This window comes from Corvus brachyrhynchos, unplaced genomic scaffold, assembly GCF_000691975.1.
Source record: "Corvus brachyrhynchos isolate BGI_N302 unplaced genomic scaffold, ASM69197v1 scaffold17, whole genome shotgun sequence".
Lineage (NCBI taxonomy): Eukaryota > Metazoa > Chordata > Aves > Passeriformes > Corvidae > Corvus > Corvus brachyrhynchos.
The window spans coordinates 6920362-6936785 of NW_008240046.1; the positions used below are offsets into that span (position 1 = coordinate 6920362).

Genomic DNA, 16424 nt, shown 5'->3' on the forward strand with positions numbered 1-16424 from the left:
AATTCCTTGCCATTTTAAATATTTTCAGCAGCTATCTTGCTTATCTTTGCTCTAACACCTAGAAGTAGCTGGGAAGCTTAAATCCAGGTTTGAGATTAGGTAACTATATATTTTACTGTGGCTGGTCAACATCCATTTTGATATGGCCAAGTCTTAAGTGTTTTTAAAGCACACAGCTGTAGCTTATGAATAATGGCACCTGAAACACTTAGGAGCAGCTTGCAGATCCCAGAACTGTGAAGCTCAAATCACTGCATCTAGCTCCCACCCGGGGGTATTTCCATTCTTAATGCACAGCCCAGGCAAACTGAGGCAGGAAGCAATGACATAATCTGCCCCAGACCTCACAAAAATTCACAGCAGCCCTCTGACAAGATGCAGCTTTCATGCCTGTGCTCCTCAACTTCCCGTCCCTTTGGGAGCTGCCCCGCCAAATGTTGGGATGGGACCTTCCTTGGACAGGAGGAATTTATATTTCTGTGCCTGCCTTCTGCCAGGTCTATCAAGGAGGAAACACGGGCAGTGAAGCCCCAGTCTTGAATAAAAAGGGTTCATTTCCAGCAGATTTTGTAAAGAATGGAAGAAAGCATTTTAAATGTCAGCAAGGGAAGTGCAATTTCTTCCTGTACCAACCAAGGGCACAGAGGGGATGAGCAGCTTCTCCTGCCAAGCCCCATTTCCATTCCTGAAAAGAAAGAAGAGACAATGTTGTCCTGTCTCTGCTCTTCTCCCATGGCCTTGCTAGGCATAGTGTCACACAACATGCTCCAAGACCCCCTGCTCGGCTCAGGGAAGGCTCTACCTATCCCAAAAGGCAACTGGAAAATTAAAAAAAAAAAAAAAAAAAAAGAAGACTGACTAATTGAGCCCAGCTCAGGAGACAGATTTGTGAATTATTACAGTTCTGACTCCCACAGCAACACAAATCCTAGGATGTGCCAAGAACAAATTAGGCTGTCTGCAGTTGGGACTTCTCCCGAGGAAAAAAAGCCTATTTTCTAGCTATGAGAAACAAGCAGCTTTGCCAGCGCTGAAGAGCACATAGATAAAGAGTCCCTCCTTTTTGGAAGTCTCATTTGGAAAATTCAAGGCTTTACCAGAACAAAGATAGGGTTTTTGGTTTTTTTATTTTGGTTTGTTTTGTTTTGGTTTTGTTTTTTTTTTTTTTTTTTTTTGGGGGGGGGGGGAGGTTAAATTAACTACACAGCAAAAATAACAAATTTAACTTCCACTAAGTTCATGGCCTTCCATTTCCATCGCTGTGTGTCAGACATGCTCCTGGGGGCTCCATAATGCTTTAAAACAAGACGTGCTCCTACCTTGACTGCACCCAGGTGCTCATGGGCTCTGGCTGAGGAAAGCAATTTTAACATCACTCTCAAGTATCCTGCTAATTTTCCAGTCTCATTTTGTCTGCCAGACACAACTTTCCTTTCTCTTTACAGAGCAAAACAAGATACATGTAAACAAAGAATGTGGGATGTGAGTTTTGCTTTCAAAAGCAGTTCTTCAGCAGAATGAATGAGAGGCAAAACATTAAACCCCAGGAGCCACTGGAGTCCCAGAGCTGCTTGGACATTCCTTACAAGGAAACTGAAGTAAGTGCTTCAAAAATATACTTTTCTGTACACTGCTAATCAAAGCACTTATCTTCAGCATAGAATTAATTTTGAGCCAAAACTAAAATTTCAACCCTAACCAGACTTGCAACCATAAAGAAAAACATTAGTTCAAAAGTGATCGTACTTTTTAACTTGTGTGATTTGTGTCAAGCTGTAACGAAGGGGCAAAATATTTAGTTTTCCTAAGTTAATCTCTCTGTGCTGCTATACAGGCACATTGTTGATCCCTGGATTCATTTGTGGTGCTCCAGTATAATTTTACAGGATGCCTGTTCTCAAGTAAGCTGTACTGCGCTGGGGGAAGTTCACTTGAGCAGAGATAACTCACGTTAATTCAGCTGTCAAAATAAAGCCAAAGAAATCTGAGAGTGGTGGTGCAATTTTCTAATATTATCTTCCTCACTCATATTTCATTCACCCCTGGGACCATAATTGAGTTGCTACTCGGTGTAAACCCTTTGGTCTTGTACTAGTTTGAAAACAAACCAGTGGGAGGCACCAAGTCAGAATAACAATTTAATGGAAATTAAAGAAAAGGGAAAAAAAAAAAGGTAAAAGAAAACACTGTCAAACTGACAGAGTCAAGGTACAACCTGAGTCCCAGTTAGGCAGGGTGGTGGTAGCAGTCTGGTAGAATGGTGGCTGCAGTCCTCTGAAGCAGTGATCCTGTAGTAAAACAGTCTGCTCTTCCTCAGGAAGTCCAGTGGTGGCTGTGTAGCTCCTGTCCTCTGGAAATCCAGTGGGAAGCCGGTGTCTCTGGTGTTCAGCCTCAGATTATATCCACGATGGGATGCTTGGTTCCTCCCTCTGGGTGGAGCATCTCACAATGGGGTAACGAGTCATGAGGCCAAGTGTTGATTAGGCTCATTAACAGAAGATAGTCCGGAGGGAGTTATCTCTGAGTCAGGCGGCAGGACAATGATGGGGAATTAACAGAAAGATAGTCTGGGGGGAGGAGGCAAGGAAACACTGCCCCACCTGATTTCAACGGCTGATGGGGATGGTAATAGAATACACTGCAACCCAGGACAGGTCTATGGTCCAAATGAGAGAGAAGTGGCAAAGTCAATCTGTAATATCACACTTCAGCATGCCTGGAGAAATCAAAGCACACTCGCATTGAATGTCTGTGACTATTTGTGGTACCCTGCTTGTGGGTTTTCTAAAATGTCCTAATTTGTAACTAGTTAGTAATCTGTAAGTAAATTTTCCATACTGACCTGTGGCCATTCAGTTTATGTACAAGCCTTGGGTGATTGTTGTGGATGAAATGCAAGCATATTATCCAGAGGGTCTCAGCCAAAGACAGTTGATTGCTGGCACGTTCCTTACTCTACTTGCTGAGCACTTACATGTCAGAGTTAATTCTGCAGAAGCCACATCGACTCTTCTCTCCAGACGGACTGATCAGACACTGGTTTATTGGCTCCCTTGTCTGTTACAGAGCATTACACCTCCAAAGCAGAGCAATGTCAATTGAAACTGCTCAAGTCTGAATGCAATCAGAATTTTCTTCCATTAGTATTTATGTTTTAGCACCTGATGAAGAAAATTTTTCAAGGGAGTTTATGAGATGATAGTTTATTAAAAAAATAGTTGTGTACTTTGGAGAAATGCTCAGTTAAAGAGTAACTTTGTCAAAAATGGAATACAAAAAAAGTAAGTTACTAAATCTGACAGTTCTGGTTAATCTGAGGAAGATAAAAATGATGTGATTGTTTAGCACAGTGAGAAATAAGCTTGGAGAAGGGACTTTCTTCCACCCAGTATACAAACGATATCACTTTTTTAAGCCTTCCATTTTACCCCTGACACAGGCAGTCTTTGACTACAGCTAAATGGTATCCTTCACTTAACTGTTTGTTCCTCCAAACTCTCTGCACTAAATAAATAACATTAGAGCTTTACTTTGCTTAATACTGGCAGGGAGAATTGTCTGCATAATTTTATTCATCTGAGTTATTCAGTTATTTTTGAACTAGCATTCAAAAATGGGGAAAAAGGCTTCAAAAATCCATGTGCAATTTAAATTTTGAATTCTTTTGTTGGCTTTGGCACATCTCCGGTTCATGTTTTCAGCCTCTTTTCCCCGCCACAAGGGATACCAACTTATTTTTCTTCTCAGGTAGTAGCTTCAACTCAGCTGCTGGAGTTTGAAGTGGAAGACCAAAACCTGATGGATGTGGACATGGGGCAAGTGGAAGAGGGATGAGAGAGGAAAGAATTACGACTGACACTGACCCTGCCTGTACCAGCACTGAGTGGCACCAGGCTCATTTCTTCCAAAAGCTTGGACCTGAGAAAGGCTGATATAAAATGGTCTTATTTTCATGCCCCAAATCCTTAATGAAATGAATTCTTCCCACATCCCTCTTGTGTTTCTGACCCTATTTTGACAAAGCTACCAAGTGGATATCAGAGCACCAGACTGTTTCTGCTCACTGAAGACTGCTCCAGCAGCTGAACGATATTTGTGTCCACATATGCCCTTCATTCACACTTGCACTGAAGCAAAACCACCTTGCAGTTCCTGTTGTGCACTGTGCAGCATTTCACAAGTCAAGGCCAAAGCTCCCTTCTCAAGCAAAAACGCCCCCAAGACTTTTACAGTAAGTAAGACGATCTCTTTCCTCGGAGAGAGGCAAGTCTGCAGATATCCAATTCCACCCAATAAATGGGAACCATATGAACACAAGGCAAAGGAAAGTGCAGCTAGTTTTCACTGCACCCTTTCCACCAAACACCTCTCCAATCTTTGCATGGGGAAAGCTTCTTCTGTGGTTGTCAGACCTGTTCATGGCTTGGGATAGTGCCAGTACAGATGTGGCCCCTTTTGTAGGTCCCTGAACAGTTGTCAAATCTCTCTTTTACTCTATCCTTTTTTCCCTGGTTTCTGTACCTTGCATATTTATTTTCCTTCTCAGACTTTCCTAAAGGTTTAATTTTCTCTCTATGGATATTGCCAGTTCTCCCAGTGCTGATTCCTAATCAAGTTTAAGGTATCTGAGCTTGGAGTATCCACTCCAAGGAATGCCAGTCACAGATGTCATTGCTTTTTAGGGAAACTGCGCAATTTCAAGAGGCCTAAACCCAACCAGAAGCCAGAGTCCAACACCACCCTTCTAATGCCTGAACTGCAAACACCCAGAAAAATGACCTACTAGCCCTGAGACGTGCCTCTGATCACTCACAAAATAGTGACAGCAGGAGAAAGGCAGAGAGCACCTTTTTCAGTGGCTGACCCTGAAAGAGGTGCCCTGCAGTACAGCTACTGAAGTACATCTACTCACTTGCAGAGCTGTTAACATAAATATGGGAGATGCTAGGCCTGGAGTTCAGACTTCAACTGTTTGCGCACAGGTCTACAATATTCTGAAAAGTAAATAATAGCCACATTACTGACTTAGGAAAGGTGGGATGTTGTTGTACCAAAGGAGGCATGTGCTCTACACGACCTATGCTGCTGTTTTTTAATCCTCTACAGGAACAGATGGCCAGGATACCCAGCTCTTTGTTCCTGCACAGCACAACTGCACTTATGCTATTAGCTAATTTTCAGCTGCTCTTACCACTTCGTCTGGCAAGATACAGAACTGTATTCCTGGAATTGCTCTTATCTGTACAGCATCATCCTGCCTCCACCAAAAGGTGCTGCTGACTGAGTTGGGCACTGCCCGGGGACTGGAGAGGAAACATCTCTCTCCTATCAAGCTCACTTAACCAGGCAGAGATGTCCTTTAAATAAGAAATCTCTAGGCAGTTGTCTTTCCCAATTTGCATGGTTGTCATCTTTCCTGTTGTGTTTTCATAAGCTTGTCCCTACCAGACAAAAGACCTGCTCTCCCTTCTCCTGAAGTCAGTGGGAATTCTGCCATCAATTCCAGCAGTACCTGGATCAGGGCCAAAATGTTAGCAACTCCACTTCCCCTTAAGTCATCCACAAACAATACTTCTTTGATTACATACCGAGCCTGAGGGGTCTTAGTTATCTTCTAACCCTCTCCTTTATATCTCCAGTATCTATGGATTCCATAGTGTAGGCAGGAACTGTTTGAATAGAAGGGCCTTAATCATCAAAAGTACTTTTCTTCCTCAGTCCTGTTTTTTCTCAAAGGGAGTTGTTGCTAATTCCTTTGGGAAAGAGATGGGGAAAAATGAAAAGGAAATGACACCACTTTAAAAAGAAGCTAAACCAAAGAAACCCAACCCCACAGAAAGACACCTTCTGACATTTAAGTACTAATGTATCTATGATCAAATTCACCAAGAGAAAAAAAAATACTGATCACATTGAAAATGGTAACTTTTAAAATTATACTGGATGAAAAGATGATACAAGCCACAAGGGTAACCTTGGCTAGATTTTCAAGGTGGTTTGCAATAGAGGGCAGTGAATAAGAAGAAAGGGGAACCCTATTTGTTTAGGTAACCGTGCAGTATAACAAGTCCAAAATAGCTTCAATTGATTCTGAGTATCTTCTTAGACATCTAAACAGTAATTGTGTTGTCCTTTAATTAGATGCTGTGATTGCTATACTCTTCAATAAAGAGAAGGCATACCTAGATATTTAGTTTTTAGCCACAGAGGGAAACACCACACTACATATGGTTATGCCTTACAGATGGTGCTTGGTAAAGGATGAAATGGCAACAGGAAACAATCAGTCTGACCCAGAAGACTAACACAGGATTTTGTCCAAACTGAATCCTGCAAAAAATATTCTTGCAACTGGAGAACTTTGGTGCTGAAGTTAGTATTATTTATAAAAACACAAAGGAAAACTGATTCTGCCACATAGCTGAAGAGCTTTACTACAATTTGGACATACAGCAGATTTCCTATACTTCAGGTGAAATATATTCCCTGTCCAAATAGGACAGATGAGAATTTGGTTTTATTTTGCAAAATGTGCATGCAGTGAGGATGATGTGACAGCTGCACTAAGCAATATACAGCTCTCCAAAAGGCTGGGCGTTACAAGAGAGGAAAAAGTACTGTCAGAAAGCGTCACTGTATTTTACTCTTCCACCAACAGAAGGTGAATAAATGAATACATTCAATACAAAATCAATTAACAAACAAATTCAATACAAAATAAGCACATAATATTACTAGGTTGTCTGTTTGAACTAAAAAGGCTAGGTACTGCAATGCATCATATTTTACTGTTTTCTCTGATTAGATATTCTTAGAGTGACTTCTAAGACTATGCTGATTTGGGCCCCTAATATTTTGTTGAAGAATTTTGTACATGACATAATATTTGGGCTACTATATGAAATCATGAATGAGTAACATCAACATATTCATTCTTTATTTCATGCATTCAGGTCTTACTAAATATATGCCACACTGCTAGAATGGTGGCCTTTCACAACATACTTCAAGAAGAAGGAGGCAAAGTATGCTAGCTGGCAAAGGAAGTTCTAAATGGAGAAGGACCAGCAGGTTATATTTCTATCTGGCACGCAAAGTTAGGGATTTAACTTTCACATCATAGGAATGTTTTAGGAAAACCATCAGCACATCCAACCTGGCTCTTTTGTAAGATTCCACTGTGATATGCAGAATTGGAAGGGATGGATATAAAGAAAAAACAAGCAATCCAGGCTCTAAAAATGACTGTGAGAGAAAATAACTGTCTACACAGAGATGGTTGAGGCTACACAAGGACATCCAGAAATGGGACTTTTTTTTTCAATATTCACTTTGGTACCGTATAAAAACAACTGTCTTGTAAGTAATTCCTCAGAAAGGTTGTGGGGTCTTTCTCTTCCTGTTTGACATTCACTGAAACAGAGCCATCAAGGAGATTTTTATATCATTGGTCTCCCTAGGATGGAGAGTGGTAAACATGGGTAAGTGGAAGCTCACTTGTTTGATGTATTTGCAGAAGACTGTGGATGCCTAAAGAGCACAGCAAATCCTGCCTAGCTGCAGTTGCCTGGTGACACTGCAACACGTCTCGGGTGGAGTTTCTACACTGGGCTAAAACACAGGGCAGTGCAGGAAAGGTTCAGAGATGGACTATGTGAGGAAAACCCCATACTTCATATCAGCTGTGTGCCAATACTGCAAATTAGATGGTGGGATGGGGCTTGCTTGTGATCACTCACAGCCAGGAAGGGTAGATTCATCCCTCAACCTCTGTATGAGCAGTTGAGCAATCCAGGTATGTGGCTGCATGGTTTGCACTCAAAGGGAGTCACATGAAACAGCAGATTAGTGGGTTGCACAAAACCAGCTCCTGAGCTCTAATCCCGGTGGTGCTGTTATACGCACTGGGTGGCCTCGTGCCGGCCTGTTGGCTTGCCTCTGAATTGACATATCTGGGAGAAAGAAAAGACTTTCACAGAGGCACTGTGTGCTTTACCCAATTTATGCTTTTACTGCACATTTTAAAATATCACACACCTGATTTGCCTTCTGCCAGATCTTTTTAATGAGAGTTGAAGGAAAAAGGGCCTAAAGTTTGATCTATGCTCATTCACAGCCACTTTAAACTAATCAGAGAGGTGTAAAGGGACCTACCTGGGAACAAAGTATGAGAGTCACATTCAACATGTGATCCCTCCAGGCACACTTACCAAACATACCACCACCTTTTACTGCTTCTTAGCAAGACTTACGACTAATGAGGTGAGTTTGTTACTAGAAAGCATTTCTTTCCGTAGGAATTTTAAAATAGATCTGTATCTGAATAAGGAGGTAAGTAAATTTGGTTCATTTAATAATTATGAAAGCTGAGCTATGAATAATCCTGAATAAAGCCAAGCAGATTGCAGGCTGTAGCTATAAGACTTTCAAAATAGCAATGGCAAGAAGCATCAGCCCTGCAGAAACCCAGCACTGCTATTTATGCTGAGTAACTATTCATTTACTAAAGAGATTACAGCAATAAAGCTTACTTATCTGCTTGCTTATTCAATGTTTACCCATTTCTTCCAAAGGTGAAAAGATTTTGTTTTGTTTTCCAAACAACCCATGTAAGTTATTTATTAGATATTAAATATTATATCCATGTTATATGTTATAACCAGTCCTACATTACCAAGGATTTGAGACGGGCTACTGTACAGGATGCTGTTGCAGTAAATGCAAAGGCTGATTTCAGATGTCAAAATATGACCAGGCCATCTTTCAGTCCAACAGGAATTATTTTTTCCACATCCATATTTCATTTTGATTCCTAATCGCTAGCGTAAGCCACATGTCAATGAGCATGCTATCTTTCACATTCCTCTACTCTTCCCTCCTTCGAACTGAATATACCAGTGTGCCAGATTTACTGTTAGGAAAAATCCCAGTGTGACTATGTGATTAATTAATCAAGGCCTAACATATGATTTGGGCCTCTGGGAATATTAATACAATCAATCCTGCAAGAAGCCTGTGCATATGGATGGAGAATTTGCATATGTCAAAAATTTATTTCCTCTGCAGTCATTCAACTTAATCTTGGGGAAGCACTCTAGAGTACGTTAAAGACAATATTCTAATGAAAAGTTATCATCTAGCTCTAGAACTCTCTGTGATAAACAGTATATAAATTAACTCAAGTATTTACATTGCACTTCTGCAGAAGTTAACATTTCTGTCCTAAGGCTCCATTTATACTGGCTGTAGTTCAGAAGTTAAAAATCAAAACACATTCAAAACACCATCATGAAAACAAAATGATGATAAAAATTACCAGCATGTTTCTAGAAGGACAACACCTCTTTACATTCAACAGGAAGACATTTTACTGAAGCCCCAAATGCTTGTCTGTTGTTTTAGACTTAGAAATATTTTATGATTACTCACACATAATTTTTCCTAAGATGGACGATGGAAGATGTGAGAAAGGGGCTATAATTTCACATTTTCTGCTTTGACACTTAGGACAACTTAATTTCTATTACTGAAACACTATTACAGGCCATGCTTGTTGTAAAATCTTCATACTACATCCCTGTGCACCTTATGAATTTCACTACAACTTCACATAAAAAACAACAAAAAAATTCTGATTGCTTTCATAATAATAGCAAATAGTTCCAACTTTCCACAGCTGCAGAAGTTTGCTGTCCCTAGAGATTTGTCATGGTACAGCTCTTGCTTCCAATCAAAACAGTGACATAGTGGCCATGATTTACAGCTTGCAGAGGCTTTATTAGGGGATAGCACACTACTGAGCAAATATTAAAGAACTTTTAATGTGCAGCAGGACTTTTAATCTTTACACACACTCCCTCCAAAAAAAAAAAAAAAAAAAAAAAAAAAAAAAAAAAAAAAAAAAAAAAAAAAAAAAAAAAAAAAAAAAAAAAAAAAAAAAAAAAAAAAAAAAAAAAAAAAAAAAAAAAAAAGTCCTGCCCAAAAGCAAAGGGAAATAGGAGCCAGTATTAAGACTTCTCTTTTTCTGTTGTTAGGTTTCAACAGAAATGATCACCCATAAATGAGACTGGCTGTTTAAACAACTTCATCCTTACTATTTAAAATGGTAAACATCTGCACTGTTAACAGTAACAGAATGGCAAAACTTGCATGATAGCAGGGAAGAATAATTAAAAGGCTTGGCATCAGACTAAAAATGACTCTCAGGTAAAATCAGTACTTTTCCTTATAGAATTATTAAGAAATAAATAGTGAGAAGAAAAATTAAGAACATAATAATTTATTTTAAAAAGCAGTGAGTTGATATATGAAAGGAACATTTGTATTCCTGTGTTCAAGCAAAATGTCTTGATTAACATCAAGAATAAAAATTACTATGTCATGCCTTTTTGTTGTTCACATTGAATTTGCCTAAGCAGAATGGAAATGGTAACTATGTGTAAAGAATTCCAGAATTTTTATTTTCTGTTAAAACAAAGCTTAAAACAGCCTACAGAACAATATAACATTACATTTAGTGGGCCGATGATGTTTTGAAATTTAATTAGTTGCCAAGCTGTAGTTTTTGATACTGAAGTTTAATTTCTACTCAAATCTAGCAACTTCATTTTGAGAAAGTTAAATCTATTGCACAGGATCTTAGTGATAAAGTGATCTCAGTTTTATATTTTTTATATAAAATAATACATTAGATGAGTGCAAAGAGCATGTATTCTAACTTCTAATTTCTATCATTTTATGATATACTTTGGACTGTGAGGTGCAACAAGACGTCAGCAGTTTAAGGTCCGTATTTCTGCAAATGCCTGGCTCCACATGCACAGTGATTTTTGGTTTTCTGTTTAAAATGCTGGCAGCTATGAAAAAAGTAAACCACAATGATGCTCTATGGATTCACCACTTGACAGAGATCTCAGGCCACAAATACAAACGGTACATGAAAATTTTATGAGTTACGGGGTCCAACAGCAAAATATTTGCAAATGTTGCTATTCCTCTTTCTGCAACTGTAGGGACATATCTGGTAAAAGACAGAAAAAAAAGCCATGCTCAAACCCTTGGCTGCAATACTAATTCTGAATATATGGCTTAAAACTATTATTATCACATACGTTACTTATTAAGTAAAAAGCCTGAAGCTATTTGTCTGTCTACATTTAATCTGATAGTCTATTTTTCCTCCCGAAACTAGTTTTTAACAGTCAGATTTTCCAGTACTTTTGTTCTCTCATAGCAGAATTCAGGTTTGCAGAATTGTTTCATTTTCTTCAATTTGCATTCTTCAGCGAAGAAGCTGTTTACTTCCAACATGGTTATACAGTGAAAATAGATCTGCATTTATGGAGTTAATAGTTCTCTTATTAATTTCACTCTGCTTTTTTTTTTTTTTTAATAGAAACCTAATGAAAACCATGTTTATGTGCTCAAAGGCACAGAGGAAATTCATTACTCTGAGGAATAACACACTCCACAAGTGAAATGAAAGTAATCTTATTTATGACAGGAAGGGGCCTTCACTAGACTCAACTCCACCACACTTGGACTGATACTGGCTGCATGAAAGAAGCTGCAAATTCAGGAACTGGTTTCAAATGTAAGCCTCATCTCAGCAATAAACACATTTGCAGTTTAGTCTCGCAAACATTTAAAATCTGCTGAAGGGTAAGTACCCAGTTATTGTATTTCCTATAAACATGTGACAAAAAGAATGCAACAATTACAAGAAAAGCAGTGATATGGCTTTGCATTCTGGGTGCCTTCCTTCCACTTAGAAATGAGCCCCCCCCCCGTTCCTCGGTCAGCGTCCACTGCAACATGCCCCCACGCCTACAGCCAGCCTGCTTACTTATCAGATCTGGCCCTTTGCTTTGGGCTTAACAGCAGTGCTGCAGCAACTGAAATCTCCAAGTTTACATCAACTTGGTTGTGGGGAGAAGAGAGGCTTATGAATACATTCGCCTGGAGAACCCTTGAGGAGTGGGAGGTGGAAGACTGTGGGGAAGGATAGGCACTGCAGGGCTGCAGCCTCAGCTTGCTAAAGGGCTTGATGTCCAGAGGTGTTCAAGGTACCCTGCACAGTCAGGTAATTCCCTAAGCAGAAAAGGGAAATCAGAAATGCCAAAAATGATTTACTGTCCCATCCACCCAGCCCAGTACATGTGTGCGCCTGAGCATCTGGCATCCATGTGCATGTATGCATATGTGTCTGAATTTGAAAGAAAGAGAAAAACCTTCTTGCAAAGAAGGAAGATAATAAGAAAATGTCTGACAAGTTATTGCTACATCTATTTTTGTGTGAGATTGCATCTTTTTTTTGAACAATATCAAATCAAAAAAGAAAAATGTTTCTTAGCACTGTGAAAGTCAAACCCTACGTTCATCCCATTTCTAGAGACTTCAAAAGAGAGCTTTCATTAATGGAAAGTTGTGATGTACAGCAAACTGGATGGCTCCACATGCGTTTGCAATTTCTGTATCTAAACCCACATGTTTTACATTCCTTGGGTTTCTTACCCGAGTTGTCTTGAGTTAGAAAGGGGCAGGAGGGAAGAAGGAGCTGCCATGCCAAGGCTTCCATCCGGCAATAAGCCCCACTGCCCACAAGAAGGCACTGTGTGTTAACAAATAAGAATATGCTGGGATTTCTGGAGGGAATTGATTTTTTCGTTCCCGCCGACGTTAAAGACCCAGCACAAGATGTGTGGGTTTCTCCAGCGTCATGAAGGACAGCTGCCTTTGTCTGCCTGCAGATGTTTGGCCAGTTGCAGTTTGGATGCTTGACCAGTGACTGAGATAAGCTCTTCAGCCTTACACAAGGAATTAACTAATATTCTTGTACATCTTCCCCAGAAAGCAACTTGTAACACTAAAACAAGCTTGACGAATTTGAAGATTTAGTTAAAGAAATACATATTTAGCTCTTCCTTTGTTATTCTGCTTTTGCAATTACAGTATGTTTGCATTTGTATAGGCACTTCACTTTTCCCTCGTGTGATCTAAATTCCCCCTCTGCTTCATGCCACAACAAAACAATTAATCCTTTGTTTGCAACATTAGTCAGTTGTCATGGAAATTAATATGATTTCACTAATTCAAAAATAGGAACATTTTTGGATCACATATTAAGAGAATAGGGTGTCATACATAGACCATGTCTTTTAGAAATAGCTTGGTACGTAGTGAGTACATCAGAAAAAAGGATACTTTGGAAGAATATAAAATTTTTAAAGCACATAAAAACCCAAAGTCTTGCCTTGGTCTAAAATATTTGAGGCATTTCTCCCAACAAGCAAGTTGTTCTTTAGATCTTGAACATTCCTCCCAACAGGAAAATTGTACTTTAAATCATGCGCAGCTTTTTGTTTGCACAGAAGATTTCTCAATCTCTTTGTCTGGATTTGAACTTCTCAGCTAAAAGAGCAGAATTGAGACTCTCCTTTTCCTTTGACAAATGATCTATTTGCTGACAGAGATGAGCAAGGGAGTGGACAATCTCAACAGTGTTTTTCTACAGCCATATTTTATTCCCCTCTTCACATGAACACAAAAACGCAGAAGCAGCTGCATTGAAGAAATAAGGGAAGCTGCTCTCTATGATGTCTGTATACCTCAAATTGTTGGAAAGTGTCATGGGCCAAAATTCTCCATGATGACATGGCTAAAGGCCAGCACAGAGCCATGGTACAAGCAAGGTCACCGCAGACTTACAAGATCTACTTTCAGGTAATGTATAAACCGAGGCTCCTACACGATTCTGGATAAAACACTGTCTGAGCCTCATGAACAAGATGACAGATAGTGCCAGATGCCTCTTTGGGTTGTGGGAGCTGCCAGACTAGCCCATACGGGTGAAAGATGTTGTACAGAGAGATCTCTCCACGTTATCAGAATTGAATTAAGTTGAACTGGCAATAACAACAGAGGTAGTATATGGAACTGCTTGCTTTCTAGCTGACGCCTCTTCTCCCAAATTAAATTAGCCGCACCCCTGCCCCAGCAGAAAGCCACCTATCCACAGCTAACACATACCACCTGCCTTGGGCTGTCAGGCACAAAGGAGACACAATTTCCTCCCTTTCACATTTCTCAAAAACACTGAACAGACTTGTATCACAAAACACAACCCATGCCAGTGATCTTTGCTCAAAGATATGGAGGTGGAGTTTAGAATGAGTATATTCACACCCCTTCAAGGGATTTTCAAAACAATGCTTGCCAACACTTGCAACACCTTCCTCTTATATGCATGCCACACTGATGCTAAGCATCTCAAAATGTTAAAAAATGAAGGAAAGCTTGTGTGAAAATGTCAGCCTTAGGTTTCACTAAACCCCATAGCAATCCATAACCTACTCAATGTAAGAGGGAACAACGGGGCAAGTGTTCCTTTGCAACACAGAAAGCCAGTCCTGGTGATAACCACCAGCTGACCCTTTTCTGCCACGAAAGAGAAGGCTAGATTTATTAAAAATTATTCCTCAGATATTCTAGAATATGTCCAATTGCATTTTTTTATTAGTATTTCTGGTTATATTAGAATGTTTGTGGAGCACTGGTATCCGAAAACCAATATTCCCCTGAAGCATTTGTAGTTCAATCCCTTGAGGACACTTTCAAGGAGAACTGGTTCAGCAAACAAGTTTAATTTTACCTCTTGGGCACACACCTCACATCTGGATTCAACGCTGGAGTGGGGCCACAGCTTGTGAAAATCTGCGGAGTTTTAACTCATGAAGCTACTACTCCTAGGCAAAAAGAGTATAATTTGTCTTTATTTTTATGAGTTTCTTTGTTAGATCATCAAAATTAATTGCCAGGACACCTGGATTCTGCCACAGCATGGCTGTTAAATAAGCCCACCAAATTTAAAGCCTACTATGAGATGCACAGACTGAATGAACTGTGTGAACACTAAACTGGATTTAAGTATGCCAAGCTACAATAATGTAATAACACAGTAAATCAGGTATAATGAAGAAAGTCTGAAACGACGCAAAGAGAACTGTGAGGCACAAAGAGAACTGGGCTTTAATCCAGTACAGTTATCCTACAGCAAGCAATAAGAGGAAAATGCCCTAAATCTGAAGAGCTCCATTTCACCCTGCATTAGCTGCCTAGGTCCTTTGTCACAATGACAGAGTTGATCCAATCAGCATGGTTTTGGAAAGGCAGGTGCCTTGAAGGAGCCTTTTCTCAAGCTATAGCCAGTTGCACTGAAATAAAAATGTACAAACGAGGTTCCCTGGAGTACTCCCTTGCAACAGTTCAGCTGACTACAGCTTGCAAATGCTTTGGGTTCATGGGTTCCCTTACTTGTGCCTTTCCCAAATACACACAGACCTGAGGGTGATGCCAACAACTGGCACCCTTTCAGATCCCACTCAGCCCCTCCATTAGCTGAAACACAATCAAGATTACAGCTAACAATTTGCATCCTACTATTTTCTTTATGCTTAAATAGGTCTTTCCTGAAAACGGATCTCTGCATTATCTGTACCAAAGATCATATATAAACTCTTGAAGAACACTCAGAAAATACAGCACAGCTCATGCCAGTCTAACCTTGCTCATTAATAAGTACGTAGAGCATATGTTCATACATAACTGTGGGACTATACTTGTACAATCAAATTAGCCTTTGGACTGCTGGTGTTTGGCCATAATTTACTCAATCTAGTTTTCAATTGCATATACAGTGCTGCTAATAGTACAGAAATACTATCCCATAAAAATCATAATCACTGATAACAAAGCTGATAATGGAGTAGAATGTTTCACTTCCAGTACATTAATATAATTACCACTGAACATCCATAATCAATTGTGTCTGTATCACAGAAAAATGCTCTTACTTGCAGCCTTTGCTGAAACTCAGCCTAGAAATATTTCAGTGGGGGTGGAAGGGACAAAACAGCAAAGGCAGGGGAGGAAGAGACAAGTCAGTAACTTTCCCAAGACACTGATTTAATTTAAAAGGGTAGTAGCATTTTTTCAGTAGCTGAGCCACGGCATTGTTCCCACATTGCCTGCGTTAGTTCCGCCACATTGCTAATTACTGTTTGAATGTGATGACCTGTGCAGAAGCTAAACAGAGCAGTCTCCAAAGCCTCCCCCAACTGACACTACCTTGCTGAGCAAGCAGGAGAGACCTCTGATGAGGCAGGATGGCGTATGCTTGCCAGGCCAGGCAGAAGTGACCAGCCTCCATCCAACCCAAACCCTCTACAACAGCGCTCAACAAGAGCCTTCCCTACCGTAAGTGAGCACCAACAGCACGTCTAATCTGAGGAGACACCAGCAGTTGTTCCCAGTTGGCCTGTTTGCTTTAAGCAGCTGTCTCCACTGTTGGTGCCCAGACATTAAACCAACAAGTGGCATCTGTGCTGACCTCAGGTTTCTCCAAATACACAAAGCAAAAGACATTG

General features: G+C 40.0%; 1 protein-coding gene and 1 long non-coding RNA gene across 3 annotated transcripts in view; one reads left to right on the top strand and one right to left on the bottom strand.

Annotated features, from left to right (window-relative positions):
• The window catches only part of SCFD2 (sec1 family domain containing 2), a gene marked incomplete at its 5' end in the record, with an annotated part of 194953 nt that overhangs the window by 39030 nt on the left and 139499 nt on the right, over nucleotides 1-16424 (bottom strand). The window lies entirely within an intron of this gene.
• Nucleotides 1246-16424, top strand: part of LOC108449145 — a 25526-nt gene continuing 10347 nt past the window's right edge. The window contains exons 1-3 of one of the 2 annotated variants that reach the window (XR_001865274.1): nucleotides 1246-1598; nucleotides 3748-4231; nucleotides 11396-11661. This is a non-coding gene — a long non-coding RNA (uncharacterized LOC108449145). Of the gene's footprint in view, nucleotides 1599-3747; nucleotides 4232-10017; nucleotides 10207-11395; nucleotides 11662-16424 lie in introns of those variants that run through there. The other variant, XR_001865275.1, reaches the window with a different exon arrangement.